Source organism: Oncorhynchus gorbuscha, linkage group LG04 (genome assembly GCF_021184085.1).
Source record: "Oncorhynchus gorbuscha isolate QuinsamMale2020 ecotype Even-year linkage group LG04, OgorEven_v1.0, whole genome shotgun sequence".
Classification (NCBI taxonomy): Eukaryota; Metazoa; Chordata; class Actinopteri; order Salmoniformes; family Salmonidae; genus Oncorhynchus; species Oncorhynchus gorbuscha.
The window spans coordinates 51,150,742-51,162,034 of record NC_060176.1 but is presented as its reverse complement, the minus strand read 5'-3'; the positions used below and the strand labels follow the sequence as shown (position 1 = coordinate 51,162,034).

Genomic DNA, 11,293 nt, shown 5'->3' with positions numbered 1-11,293 from the left:
ACCACTTGTCAAGCCCTGACCGTAGAGAGTTTTTTATGTCTCTAATTTTGGGTTGGTCAGGGTGTGATTTGGGTGGGCATTCTATGTTCTTTTTCTATGTGTTTGTATTTCTTTGTTTTGACCGGGTATGGTTCTCAATCAGGGACAGCTGTCGATCGTTGTCTCTGATTGAGAACCATACTTAGGTAGCTTTTCCCCACAGGGTTTTTGTGGGTAGTTGTTTTCTGTTTTGTGTCTTTCTGCACCAGACAGAACTGTTTCGGTTTTCGTTCATTCTCTTTGTTATTTTTGTTAATCAGTGTTCAGTTCAAATAATAAAGATGAACACGTACCACGCTGCACCTTGGTCCTCTACTCCTTCCAACAGCCGTTACACCACTGGTTGCTAACATGTGAACATGTAGATGATAGATTTTGTGTGGTGTATAATACTGTGCATTTCCTGTCAAATAAATGGCTGTTGATATTTGGGACACATTTTCATTGACAGTGAACTTGATGCAGTGATCATATTGTAGCAGTTTTATTGGAATAACTATATTCGTCATACCACCACACTACAGTGCGTAGGCTGCAGTATGGTACCGTTTAACCAGCGTCTATGAGCAATAGATCATCACGTGTCCATCATCGTTCGTGTCTGTCATAAAGACAGTAAATCATTGATACGGCCACATGGAATTTGTGGAGAGGTTTTCTTCTGCAATGCCTTTACGGTACTGTTGGTATATCATGTTGATAAAACCTTATACTTGTTTTTTGTGTGTGTGTGTGTGTGTGTGTTCATTTTGTATTTGGATCAATTCCACCAACGTGCTCTAGAGCATTTTGTATTATTCTGTACGTAAATTATATGTTACGTTGTCACGACTCCCACGGAAGGTGGCTCCCCTGCCTGTTCAGGCAGTGCTTGGCGGTCGTCGTCGCCGGTCTACTAGCCCAGAGCGGAGGCTCTGTTTACCCATATCTTCCGGGCACTACGGGGTGCCTGAGGACATCGTTTCTGATCGTGGTCCCCAGTTCATGTCCAGAATTTGGAGGGTGTTCATGGAACGGCTGGGGGTCTCGGTCAGCCTGACCTCGGATTTCCACCCCGAGAGTAATGGGCAGGTGGAGAGAGTAAACCAGGATGTGGGTAGGTTTCTGCGGTCGCATTGCCGGGACCGGCCTGGTGAGTGGGCGAGGTACGTCCCATGGGCGGAGCTCGCTCAGAACTCCCTTCGCCACTCCTCTACAGACATGTCTCCGTTCCAGTGCGTGTTGGGCTACCAGCCGGTCCTGTCTCCATGGCATCAGAACCAGACCAAGGCTCCTGCGGTGGAGGAATGGGTGGACTCGAGACGCCGGGTGAGGGGGCCTACAGTACCTCATGGACTGGGAGGGGTACGGTCCGGAGGAGAGGTGCTGGGTACCGGTGGGGGACATTTGGGACCCTTTACTTCTGAGGGACTTCCACCGCCTCCACCCGGATCGCCCTCGAGGGGGGGGTACTGTCACAACTCCCACCAAAGGTGGCTCCCCTGCCTGTTCGGGCGGTGCTTGGCTGTCGTTGATGCCGGTCTACTAGCCCCCACCGATCCCTTTTTCCTTTTCTGTTAGTTTAGTCTTATTAGTTGCACCTGTTCCATTTGTGTTTCTTGATTCCTGGTCTATTTAAGCCTGTTAGGCCCGCTTAGGTTTGTGCGGGATTATTTGTGTTCTCTGTCGGTTGTGGGTGTGTTTTCATTGTTCTCCAGATCGTTTGCCCTGTGTTTGGGCTGGTCAGTGTTGATGCTCCCTGTGTTTGGTGTGACCGTTTTGTTGCCGGAGAAATAAATCTACAAATCACTGACTCCTACCCACCACTCCTAGTAACCCGTGACGTATGGTATATACTAATTTGTGGATGTCCATCACCCATTTCGTATGATATATTACGAATTTACAAAACATACAATATGTAAAAAAATTGAAAAATGTATGATGTGTTACGAATTCTGGCTAGGTGGCTATGGTTAGCTAGCTGGCTAACGTTAGCTGGGCTAGTGGTTAGGGTTAAGGTTAAGTTTAGGAGTCAGGTTAAAGGGTTAAGGTTAGGGTTAGGGGAAGGGTTAGCCAACACGCTAAGTAGTTGTAATGTAGCTAAAAAGTTGTAAGTAGTTAAAAAGTTGCTAATTAGCTAAAGTTGTCTGTGATGAGATTCAAACTTTTAACCTTTGGGTTGCTAGACGTTCGTGTTATATGTCCACCCACCCTACTTTTGTTTTTGGCTTAGTAACCACCTGTCTTATGTAACCATACCAAACGTAACATATCATACGAATTTGAGAGTCCCGGATTTAACCATGTTAGTCTATGAGACCAGGCTGATTCCACGGGCATTCTGGTACTCTAGTATATCCCTGTCATGATGTTTTTCTTCTTCCAGGACTGTCCATGCAGACGGTGTCATGCTTTAGCAATCATGTTTCCTTGTGCTATCAGGAAGGTGTTTCTGCAGAGGTAAGCATACTTGCTTCTGTCTGCATCTCACCGCCCCTGGAGGTCAAAACTAGAACAGAGGGGGACATCCTGAGCTCAAGGAGAGTGTGAGTGTGTGAGTGAGTGTGTGTGTGTGTATATATGTGTGTTTGTGTGTGTGTGTGGGAACAGCTGCGACAGGACTTCCTGTCCTGAAAAGGAAACAAGATGGCGAAGGACGGATCGTTCAGAACAATGCTGTGAAAGTCAGTTGCCACCCAGGTCACGGTGGGAGGGCCTTGTGAATCAGAGGGGAGAGACCTGGACTGAGCACGTCCCAGGCTCTCCATTAGAATGCTATAGTGAAATATTGTTACCCCAAAGGCTTTACAGTATGTCCATCATTATGACAGTATGGTGTGAACCAGTATACTGTGACATTTAATTCCAGTGGCATTTGGTCTGGTCTAGTCTGGTTTGATATAATTTCATTGGATTTTGTGAAAACACATACCAAAAAAAAAGATCTTAAATCCATTATACAAATATGTTGTTTTCACTATGGTCCTCCTACATTGCAGGCTTTTTGACAGTATGATGGAGGCTTCATCTTCTTTTGTAAACTGATCTGGGTCTAGCTTTGATGTTTAAATCATAGTGGATTTTGTTCGTTTGATTCTTACCATTTCCATGAGATATCTATTCTATAATTGACTTTAACCTTATTTTTAATTACAGTTCCAGAAGTAACAGACTTGTGACTTCCTCTGTCAAGGTTTCCATGTCATTCTGCCAAAAAATATAATGTCATGAGCATTCTCACGTTTCAAAACCCCATTCATTGATTAGAATAGCAAGGAGGATGCAAACGGACACAACAACTTCCTTGTTTTTAGGATGTCACACAGGCCCTATATTTAGCCTGACAGACCTACAATAGGCTAGGAATGGCTGTATTCTCCTCGTGACATGCAAACATGGGAAAGTGTCTTGCAGAGTGACTACTGGGGTAAAGAGGGGACATGAGAGAGAACCTTACACACGTACACTCGAGGTTTCACAAATACACACAGACACAGGTATACACAAACATACATTTGAAGTCGGAAGTTTACATACACTTAGTTTGGAGTAATTAAAACTTGTTTTTCAACCACTCCAAACATTTCTTGTAAACAAACTATACTTTTGGCAAGTCGGTTAGGACATCTACTTAATGGCCATTGTTATGTTTGGATGAAAAAAAGGGGGAGGCTTGCAAGCCAAAGTTCACCATCCCAACCGTGAAGCACAGAGGTGGCAGCATCATGTTGTGATTGTGCTTTGCTGTAGGAGGGACTGGAACACTTCACAAAATAGATGGCATCATGAGGGAGGAAAATAATGTTGATATATTGAAGCAACATCTCAAGACATCAGTCAGGAAGTTAAAGCTTGGTCGCAAGTGGGTCTTCCAAATGAACAATGACACCAAGCATTCTTCCAAAGTTGCGGCAAAATGTCTTAAGGACAACAAAGTCAAGGTATTGGGGTGGCCACGAAGCTCATGTCCTCAATCCCATAGAGCATTAGTGGGCAGAACTGAAAAAGCGTGTGCGAGCAAGGAGGCCTACAAACCTGACTCAGTTACACCAGCTCTGTCAGGAGGAATGGGTTAAAATTCACCTAACTTATTGTGGGAAGCTTGTGGAAGACTACTCGAAACGTTTGACCCAAGTTCAACAATTTAAAGGCAATGCTACCAAATAGTAATTGAGTGTATGTAAACTTCTGACCCACTGGAATGTGATGAAAGAAATAAAAGCTGAAATAAATAATTCTCTCTACTATTATTCTGACATTTCACAGTCTTAAAATAAAGTTTGTGATCCTAACTGACCTAAGACAGGGAATATTTAGTAGGATTAAATGTCTGAGTTTAAACTGAGTTTAAATGTACTTGCCTAAGGTGTATGTAAACTTCCGACTTCAACTGTATACATGAGGTCTGCTTTTCTTACTAAGACTTCATAATGGAAAAAATATATTAAAACGATATAGATCTAGAAAACTGACATTGAATTAGAACACTGATATAGAATTAGAACACCGATATAGAATTAGAACACTGATATAGAATTAGAACACCGATATAGAATTAGAACACCGATATAGAATAGAACACCGATATAGAATTAGATTACCAATATAGAATTAGAACACCGATATAGAATTAGAACACTGATATAGAATTAGAACACCGATATAGAATTAGAACACCGATATAGAATTAGAACACCGATATAGAATAGAACACCGATATAGAATTAGATTACCAATATAGAATTAGAACACTGATATAGAATTAGAACAATGATCTCAGACACTGATACCGAATTCTGTGCAAAGCTTTCTGTGCCGTAGCAGAGGCTAAAGGAGGGATGAAGGAAAGGAAACTCAGCCAAGGGAAATACTGTATGTACTATAACGTAAGCCTATTCCTCCGGGATATCCTTTTCCAATTCCAAACAAACCACTCACCCTCCTTAAAAAGGCCTGTAGTTGTGAGGTAGAGGGGCCACCATGGAAACACAATGGGTGGGATTTATCAAATCTACTAAGAGCAGGGTTGCATGTACCAGGCAGCATTGGATCAGTGTTCCTCTCCATCACCACCTCAGGCTGGTTCCATCATCAAAAGCAAACATGGGTGGAGTCTCCGGATACGTCCCAAATTGCAATATTTTCAGAGAGCTCTGGTGGAAAGTAGTGCATATAAAAGAATAGGGTTGATTTGTTGTGCTTTCCAAAAATAAAATTTCAGTACATTTTACATAAAATAGACACTGACAAACTAGATCAATGAAAAAAATCACACTACTGAAAATGAAAAATAGATTTTTGTTGTTTTTGATTTTCATGGCAAAATGGAGAAGGGCCAATCAAGACGGAAACAAAAAGTGCCACGGCTCATCATTACTTTACAATTGAATAATTATCATGTACAGCAGGGATGGGCAACTTTGATGCGGGTGGGGGGCACAAAGAAATCTGAACTCATCATGAGGGGCCGCAGTTGCTCGCAGGCCTGCGTACCCACATCCATACATATTCTGCCGAGGTCAATTCAGAAGCTGCTCACGTAACACACTCCCCTCTCACTCTATTCGAATTTCAGCTCCCCAAAGTGAGTTTGAAAGGAGCAGAGGAGCTAAAAAGTAATTAATCATTTTCATTTTTTCCTACATTTAAATCTGATACATGCTCACAAAACAGAGCCTCCCCAGCAGACACCGCTGTGTGTGAGAATGGAAAGAGACAGACTAACAGTTGGAGATTCATTCATAACAGAGGCCCCCGGGATGAAAATCCCAGAATGAGAAGGACCCTTATCGTGTCTCACAGGTGTCTCTGAGTTTTACTGAACATACACCTGGCTGTGTGTTCTTGAGGGCTCTGCTTACAGAACTGCCTCCTATCCAGCTCCTCTCCCAGCAAGACAGATGAGAGCTATGCCCTGCAGAGAAACAGGCTGATTGGGTCAATCAAGTGCGATTTTGAGAATTACTGTGATGATAATGACAATATAGTCTCCTGGTCTTTAAAAACACCTGGTGGGGGAAATGCTCTTGCTTGTCAAGGGTGACTGCGATGAACAATCAGGTACCGTGTAGTTAGTATGGCAATGGTGGTCCACACAGTTAAAAGGAAAGCTAATCTTTTGGTCGAATCTTCCGTAAATGCACTAGGCCTACTCGATCTATCTCTGAACTCAATGTATTTTCAGACAAACTGCTAAACTAATGTAGATACAGTATCTCCATTGGATCTAAAATAAACTACATTTGTACTGCACACACTTTTATTATTACAGAACGAAATGTGCCAGTTAACTAGATGTTTCATTTAACTAGGCAAGTCAGTTAAGAACAAATTCTTATTTACAATGACGGCCAAACCCAGATGACCCTGTGCCAATGGTGTGCCGCCCAGTCACGGCTGGTTGTGATACAGCCTAGAATCGAACCAGGATCTGTAGTGACGCCTCTAGCACTGAGATGCAGTGCCTTAATCGACTGCGCCACTCATGATGTTTGTCCATATGTGTGATTTCAAATGTGTCTATTAAGAGATTATGATTAATGATAGCAGCAAAGGGGTCTTGTCTTTAAAGCAATATCTGATGGTCATCAAGATGCCGTATCACTGAGCTAAAATATAGCATTCCTTCACTGCACGTCTACTCAGATGCTTTGTCATGCTTACAGGGTGCTAACGGCACGTCATGCTTAATCCAACCTGTCCTGTGATAGATTGACACCCCGCAAACAGAGGTGCTCTGATGAAAATGAAAAATGATTTGCATCTGTCAGCAGACTGTTCCTGTTGAACAGGCTTATTATTGGTTCAATTATAATGATTTATTTCTCTTTCTTTCTCTCCCCCCTTCTCTCTTTCGCTCTCTCTCTCTCTTCCTCTCTCACCCTCTCTCTCCTCATTCCTTAATCTCTCTCCCCTCCCTCTTTCTGTCTGGCACAGAAGCGTATTCTTCTTCATTAAAGGCTGTCTGAGGTTCTGGGAGAGTAATGCAATACTAATAGGAAGACACCAGTGTCCTCTCTCTCCCTGTGAAGGATCCCATCAGGAGGCAACCCAGCAAACATGCCCACATTGGCATAATGTGGGCCCAATACAGGTTAAAACATTAGACCCATGTAGGCTTCCCACATTGGGATGATGCGCCTTTGCTCAGTGGTGACACGTTGGACCCAAGGTGGGTGGCCCCAAGGGCAGCCTTCACTTTGCATGAAATGAGCCCACCCTTTTGGATCAGGTGTCGCTATGATATATAAGGTATTCACACCACTTTTCTATTTTTTTTTTGTGTTAAAGCCTGAATTTAAAACAGATTAAATTGAAACTTTCTGTCACTGGCCTACACACAACGCCCCATAATGTCAAAGTGGAATTGTGTTTTTCAACAATTTTACAGATGAATAAAAAATGAAGAGATGAAATGTCTCGAGTCAATACGTTTTCAAACCCTTTGTTATGGAAAGCCTAAGTAAGTTCAGGTGTAAAAATGTACTTAACAAGTCACATAATGAGCTGCATGGACTCACTCTGTGAGCAATAATAGTGTTTAACATGATTCTTGAATAACTACCTCATCTCTGTACCCCACACATACAATTATCTGTAAGGTCCCTGAGTCAAGTACAGAATTTCAAACACATATTCAACTACAAAGACCAGGGAGGTTTTCCAATGCCTCGCAAAGAAGGGCACCTATTGGTAGATGGCAACAACAACAAAAATATCCCTTTGAGCATGGTGAAGTAATTAATTACATTTTGGATGGTGTATACAGCCAGTCACAACAATGATTCAGGCGCCCATCCTAACTCCGCTCAGGGATTTCACTTTGAAGCCAATGGTGACCTAAAGCAGTTACAGAGTTCAATGGCTGTGATGGGAGAAAACTGATGATGGATCAACGACAGTAGTTACTCCACAATAGTAACCTAGATTTTCAAGCATGGTGGTGGCTGCATCATGTTATGGGTACGCTTGTCATCAAAAAGGACTAGAAAGTGTTTTAGGATAGAAAATAAATGGAATAGAGCTAAGCAAAGGCAAAAGCCTAGAGGAAAACCTGGTGTTTAGTCTGCTTTCCAACAGACACTGGGAGACAAATTCACCTGTCAGCAGCACAATAACCTAGAACACAAGGCCAAATATACACCGGAGTTGCTTACCAAGATAACATTATTTGTTCCTGAGTGGCCTTGTTACAGTTTTCCCTTAAATAGGCTTAAACAAGACTTGAAAATGGCTGTCAAGTTGATCAAAAACTTGACAACGCTTGAAGAATATTAATGTGCAAATATTGTACAGTCCAGGTGTGCATATCTCTTAGGTACTTACCCAGAGAGACTCACAGCTGTAATCACTGCCAAATGTGATTCTAAAATGTATTGACTCAGGGTGTGAATAATTATGGAAATTAGATATTTCTGTGTTTCATTTTCAATATATTTGCTAACATTTCCAAAAACATGTTTTCACTTTGAAAAAAAAATATTTAATCCATTTTGAATTCAGGCTGTAACACAACAAAATTTGGTGAAGGAGTATGAATACTTTCTGAAGGCACTGTACTTACACTGACTATACAAAACATTATGAACACCAGGTGAACCCTATGATCCCTTATTGATGTCTGTCACGATCTTTATAATAAGTGGACCGAAGTGCAGTGTGATATGGGTTCCACATCTTTTTATTTCTAAGTGGAACTCATAGCAAAACCAAAACAATAAATCTCAAAACAAACCGTGACGCTAACAATAGTGCTGACAGGCAACTATCCATAGACAAGATCCCACAAAACACAAAGGGGAAATGGCTGCCTAAATATGATCCCCAATCAGAGACAACGATAAACAGCTGCCTCTGATTGGGAACCATACCAGGACAACATAGAAATATAATGACCTAGATGACCCACCCTAGTCACACCCCGACCTAACCAACATAGAGAATAAAAGCTCTCTATGGTCAGGGCGTGACAATGTCACTTGTTAAATCCACTTCAATCAGTGTAGATGAAGGGGAGGAGATAGGTTAAAGAAGGATTTTTAAGTCTCGAGACAATTGAGACATGGATTGTGTATGTGTGCCATTCAGAGGGTGAATGGGCAAGACAAAATATTTAAGTGCATTTGGCTCACCGATTTGTGTCAAGACCTACAACGCTGACGGGTTTTTCGTGCTCAACCGTTTCCCGTGTCTATCAAGAATGGTCCATCACCCGAAGAACATTCAGCCAACTTGACACAACTGTGGGTAGCATTTGAATCTTTTTACAGACTTCATCATTGGCAGTGTACAACTTACAAAAACATTTTAAATTACACAACAGAACACTTCACTTTTGGTTGAGATGGATACGTGAATCCAACATCTAAATTATGAATTTGTATCTAAATGACTAAAATGTAAATGTTCTTGGCTGATAAAGCCGGAGTATTCATTCTCCTGAACTCTGGCTAATTATTGTTCAATGGCCGAGGGGGTGCCTTGTAACCTTATCCAGTTTGGATGTTGGGATAGAAAGCTCCGTATTTGTAGATAACTGAAGAAGTCTAACCTTGGTATATTAAACTCATAGCTCAGTTTTTCAAATTATTTTAGAGTACCCTTTTCAAGTAATTGATGGACATATTGAAGTTTTAAGTGTGTCTAGTTTCTAAAACTTGTGTCTAATCGTAGTGTACATTCTGACTTTTCTATTTCCAGCCGTCTCCTACCTACAGCTTCAGACATCCAAACTATCATGGCCCTAAGTAGGGTTGCAAACCAGTAACTTCTAATACGAGTGGGACGGTGTGGCTTTGTGACAATGAGAAGTCGCTCTGATTTGACAGCTCTAACCCCGCCAGCTTTGCAGGTGTCGGCTATCGCCGGTTAACACTTGATCAGATCTAGGCCTTTGTTCTGCTTTTAAATGGTTGAAAGAGCAGTGATAACACATATAGATGACAACTAAACCAAAAATCTGACAATGTTTTTTTCATTGGAATTTGGTTGCCCTTTGAGATGGTTCCAGTGATGACACATTGAGAATTCAACAAACTTCTGGCAGTCTTTTTGAGTGGGTGAATAAAGGTTGAAATCTCATTGATCAACACCTCAAACAAATATTACCCACATTTCCACATTGAAATGACATGGTGTGCCCACTGGGATGTCCTGTTTTATGATTTTAATTAGGGGAGGCGAATTGGAGGGGGGGGGGGTCGCATACGTTCTAAACCATTAGCTACATTTCGTTTGTCCAACGTCACTTCGGCCCTGACATTCACTACCTGGCTTTTTCCAGGCAGCAGTCATTTGGCTCATGAAGAATTAGTTTATCTTGGAGTTTCCGTGTCCCACCATTCCAAACATGGCCTAAATGGGTGGCTTCCAGTGCAAGCCCTCCAAGCCGCTTCCCCAGGCCGTGGAGGACTTTGTCCAGAGCTCCGGGGACCATGGGGTCATCATCATGTCCCTGGAGACCTTGGTAGGACAGCTACCTGAGGACAACGCTGAGGAAATCGCCGCTGGAGGCACACTAGGAAGACACCCGCCTCCCTGGGCATCAGTACCTTACTGGTAGACTGGCACCTCCTGGGACAACCCAAGACCCGGGCCTTCATTGGCCACGGCGGCACCAACGGAGTCCAGGAGGCCATCTACCAAGGTGTCTCCATAGTTGGCCTCCCGTTTATCTTCGATAGGCCTGTTAAGCTCAACAGGAGGAGGGCTAAGGGAGTGGCTAAGGGAGTGGCTAAGATAGTGGACATCTCCACCGTAGACAGAGATGTCTCCCTGGAGATGTTGAAGACTGTCCTCTATGAGCCGTCCTACAGGGAGAACATGCAAAGGCAGTCCAGGCTACACAAAGACCAGCCTAGGGGACCCTACTCTTTGTTTTGCTGTACTTTGGGTCTTGGGGAAGGTGACCTCACTGTGAGACACTAAGCTAGCGTCGATTAGCGGTCATCTGCTACACTTTCCCATTAGAGCTACAGGCCTAAGTGGCTGCTGTGCCAGCCTGTTGTTCAGTGCCAGTGAATTTCAGTCAACATGGTCAGGGCTCTCCACCAGCCCCCACACTCTCTAAGTGCATCGGTAGGACATCAGAGATTTCATCCTCGAAATGCCATTACACAATGTTTACTAAATAGGTCCTGAATCAAGCCCACACTAGGCTACCATTATGAACCCAGAGGAAAGGATTGCATTACTCAACGCTTTTTCCAATATTGTTGATGAAAACACCATACAGTATTAAACACAGAGAATGTCTCAAGGACAAGGCCTTGAG

The 11,293-nt window shown here is 42.8% G+C and overlaps 1 pseudogene; it reads left to right on the top strand.

Moving 5' to 3' along the window:
* Nucleotides 1-1,239: 1,239 nt before the first annotated feature.
* Nucleotides 1,240-10,947, top strand: LOC124032997 (annotated as a pseudogene).
* The last annotated feature ends 346 nt before the right edge of the window (nt 10,948-11,293 follow it).